The following is a 4586-nucleotide window of genomic DNA, read 5'->3' as shown; positions in this document are numbered from 1 at the left end:
CGCCTCACACGTTCGTCCGAAAGGGTATGACCAAGCGGGAGGCTGCGGCTGATGACTGCATTCGGATCACTTTACGAAAGCCTCCCACAGGGTCCTCTCCCGCCCCCCCCCCCGGGATCGCCGCCCACTGACCCGAGAGCGTGTCAGGGTGTGAAGGCAGCGTTATCTACCTTTCTGGCCGCGGATGACGTGGCTTCTCAAATCGTGTACATATCGTAAGATACTGGATCCCTTATCTCTCACTGTCAACATCGGGCGGGTCGAAACAGGTTCCCAAAGGCAGGCCGGAGAGATACGGATCTGTCGCTCTGTTTTGGTTTGCTTTTGTTTTGTTTTGAAGCCACACTCGCCCTTCGTCACATCTCGGCGAGGCTGACCTTTGCACTCATCACCCCGGCTCGGCCACGCTTCGGAGGTGATGACGTCACCGCCGCTTTCGTTGGCACCGCACCTGCACGCGACGATGGCACCCTTGGCACTGCCCGGCTGTTTCACGGAGGGATTCCGTGTCCCTGGCGATTTCTGAAAGTCTGATGTCAGTCTGCGTGGACTGATTAATCAGCTGATCACACTCGGGTTGGCTGTATTATCAATAGACCAATACACGGAAAAAGAAAGACCTTCTAACTTTTATTTATTTTTGGGATTATTAGCCTCCATAAAACCAAATAAATGACACACCTCGCCCTTCCTTTCGGACATCTCCCTCCTTATCGGCCGTGTGCTTGGTTAATCCAGTCCTTCCTGGCTGTCGACTTTGCCTCACTGTTATCAGCACATTTATTACTTCACCGCTAAATGTTGATGTATTTCCAAGTTTCAGATTATCAACTTTATTTCCGGTAGTGATGCCCGAGTGCACCTTGCAATACGATATCACACACCCTGTTGACAGATTGCACCCGCAGTAGACAAGGACAGCGCCGCTCCAAAGTACATGCGACCTGCACTGAAATGAATTAGTTATAATGACAAATGGCAAAAGTGCTATTGCGTTACTTGTCCCGTTATTCATTATCATTATTTTAATTGTATTAGTTACTATTCTTTCATTATGTAATGGTGTGCCGCCGACTTATTGTTAGGAGAGAAGGGGAGGGAGGAAAAGTTGGGAGAGAGAAGTAGAGGGAGGGAGGGTGAGCAAGAGAGAGGAGGGAGGGGTGGGTGGGCAGGAGGGAGAGAGGGATAGAGGAATAGAGGGAGGAAAGTAGGAAGGGAAGGACGAAGGGAGGGAAGAAGGGAGGGAGGCAGATAGTGAGGGATAGAAGGAGGGCGGTAAGGAAAGAGAGAGGGACAGAGGGAGGGAGGAAAGGATAGTGGGAAGGAAGGAGGAAGGAAGGGAGGGAGGGAGGGAGGGAGGGAGGGAGGGAGGGAGGGAGGGAGGAAGGGAGGAAGGGAGGGAGGAAGGGAGAGAGGGAGGGAGGGAGGAAGGGAGGGAGGAAGGGAGGGAGGAAGGAAAGAAGGAAGGGCGAGGTGAGGGAGGAATGAAGGGACAAGAAAGAAAAGCCTTTCTATAAAATCTCCCGTAATATCTTTCCTGTAGAATGAAAATCTCTTCATCCATCCCTCTACTATCTTCCTCCTTCGGGTTATACTAATGGCCACAAACTCCCAACACTTTATCACTCTTGCAAGCCACTCCTCTCCTCCTCCTTCCTCATCTCCTCCTTTCCTTTCACTCTCTTTCACTCTATTTCTACATCTGTGAGGAAGCATTACCCCTTAGCCCCGCCCCTTTCCTGTCCCCCCTAACACCCCCTTATCCCAAACTCATCTTTCCCCATTAAACTCTTTATCTCTGTCCTATCTCCTTTCCCCACTACACCCCTTTGTCTCTGTCCCGTTTCCTTTTCCCAATTACCCCCCCCCCCTTTATCCTAACCCCACCTGCTTCCCCATTACCCCCCCCCACACTTATCCTTGCCACGACTGCATTACAACCATATATCCCTTACCCCCCCCCTCTTACCCCTTCTTCCTTATCCCAACCCCATCTCCCCCCCATCACGTCCTCTTATCCAAGCCCCCTCGCCTTCTCCCCCCCCATTACCCCAATCCCCCATCACGTCTCCTTATTCCAGCCCCCTCTCCTTCTCCCCCCCCCCCATTACTCCAATCCCCCATCACGTCCCCTTATTCCAGCCCCCTCGCCTTCACCCTACCCCCCCTCCCCATCACGCCCCCCTACGTTCTCACCTCATCACCAATATGACGCATCAATAAAGTGTGCGTAAATCCACCTGCTGTTCCCTTCTCTCGCCGGGTTTGGAGGGAAGGAGGGAGGGAGGGTGACTGGGAGGGAGGGTGACTGGGAGGGAGAGAGGGAGGGAGGGAGGGGGTGAGGGAAGGGAGGGAAGAAGGAAGGGAGGATGGAAGGGAGGGAGGGAGGGAGGGAGGGAGACAGGGAGGGAGGGAAAGGAGGACGGGAGACAGGGAGGGAGGGAAAGGAGGACGGGAGGGAAGGAAAGAAGGAAAGAGGGGGTGAGGGAAGGGGGGGAGGAAGGGAGGGAGGGAAGGAGGGAGGGAGGGAGGGAGGGAGGGAGGGAGGGAGGGAGTGAGGGAGGGAGGGAGGGAGGGAGGGAGTGAGGGAGGGAGGGAGGAAGGAAAGAAGGAAGGGAAGGAAGAAATAAAGAAAGAGAGATGTGTAACTCCTCCCCCCCCCCCGTCTCTTTCTCTCTCTCTCTCTCTCTCTCTTTCTTTCTCTTTCCCTCTCTTTCACACCCTCCTTTCACACTCATATCCCTCACATTACATCTCTCCGCCCCCCCCCCCCCTCCCCCTTACCCTCCCTTTCCCCTCAAACAACCGGTTACGTGACTCACTGTTCCCCCTCGCACCTTCGACCCCCCCTCCCCCCTCCCCCCCACACCTCCATCTCTCTCTCTCTCTCTCTCGCTCCCCCTTGCCCCCCCCCCCCACGAACTCCTCTTCCAGGCACTCGGCGACAGAGACCTGGAATGCGCCTTTTGTATTTGTTTGGTTGTTTTACATGCGCGGGGGTCATTTTCAAAATGTATGCATGAATGTATTGCATATATGTACTCCATATGCATATAGATGCAGGTTTGGGGGTCCGTTTGTGTTTGGTTGTTTGCTTGTGTGTGTGTGTGTGTGTGTGTGTGTGTGTGTGTGTGTGTGTGTGTGTGTGTGTGTGTGTGTGTGTGTGTGTGTGTGTGTGTGTGCGTGCCTGCGTCTCTATACACAGCATGGCCTTCGTCTGCGCGCATCCCTGAGGGCACGCGGCGCAAGGTGTCCCTGCCGGCTGGTGCCAGAGAGCCTGATGAATGAGCCAGAATGCTGTAATTTGAATTCTTTCGTTCGACCCTCATGACGACCAAATTAACATATAATTAAATTTGTAGCCATTATTGTCCGTGATGAGGTGAAGAGGGACACGCCAGGCTGTGGCGTGACCTGCTGAGGGGAGTAGGGGAGGGAGGGAGAACAGGTGGGGAGAATGGGGAAGAAGGAAGGGGAGATGGGAGGGAGGAAGGGGAGGAAGGCGGGAGGGAGGAGGAGGGAGGGCGAAGGGAGGGATAAAGGAAGCGAGAGGGGAGGGCGGGCGGGCGGGGAAGGGGTGAACATTGCGAGAATAAGGTGTAATGGAAAATCCAAGTACTCGACGCGACTGGGCTGCGAGGCGAAGAAAGTGCTCTGGCGCGGGGGGGAGGGGGAAGAAATGGCCCCTTCTCCCGTCGGCGTGAGGTTTCCCGCGCCTTTGTCGTTCCGTCCTCCTGACGCCTCAGCAACAGTTGCGGGCGTCCCTCGGGCCGGGAGAGCGTCGCTGGGCGGTCACGCGCCGGCTTGGCTTCAGGACGTGAGTGCGAGCGCTGGAGGAGTTACAAACAAAGCGACAATCAGGCCCCCCGCCCCCCCTCCCCTCCCAAACCTCTTCCCCCAGCGAATCAATCACAGGGAACCGTCCACACACACGCGAGCACACCTGCCGCCATTTTGACAAAAGCGCGCCATTTAATAATGCAAAAGTGAGGGCGGCCCCATCTGGCGCTGGCAATAATAAGTGGGCCGCGAGGGGACCTGGGGAACGCCGCCCCTTTGTTTCCTGCCGGTCATTACGCGCACCTTGCACATGGGCTCCCTCCACCCCGCCCCCCGCCCGCACCCGCCTCCCGAGCTATCTTCCCCGCCTCGGCCCACCGCCCGCCCCCCGCCTCCCTCCGCCGCCAACCGCCCGCCCCCCGCCTCCCTCCGCCGCCCACCGCCCGCCCACTGCCTCCCTCCGCCGCCCACCGCCTCCCTCCGCCGCCCACCGCCCGCCCACTGCCTCCCTCCGCCGCCCACCGCCTCCCTCCGCCGCCCACCGCCCGCCCACTGCCTCCCTCCGCCGCCCACCGCCTCCCTCCGCCGCCCACCGCCCGCCCTCCGCCTCCCTGCGCCGCCCACCGCCCGCCCTCCGACTCCCTCCGCCGCCCACCGCCCGCCCACCGCCTCCCTCCGCCGCCCACCGCCCGACGTCCTCCCAATCATTCGGTCGGAGCGCGGAAGGACGCGCTCATCCTACGCCGCCGCTCATTAGCCGCTTCTTCATCCGCCTGCAATCTATATGCAACAAACTCAAGCCGACG

Source organism: Penaeus chinensis, chromosome 11 (genome assembly GCF_019202785.1).
Source record: "Penaeus chinensis breed Huanghai No. 1 chromosome 11, ASM1920278v2, whole genome shotgun sequence".
Lineage (NCBI taxonomy): Eukaryota > Metazoa > Arthropoda > Malacostraca > Decapoda > Penaeidae > Penaeus > Penaeus chinensis.
This window is presented reverse-complemented; position numbering follows the sequence as displayed.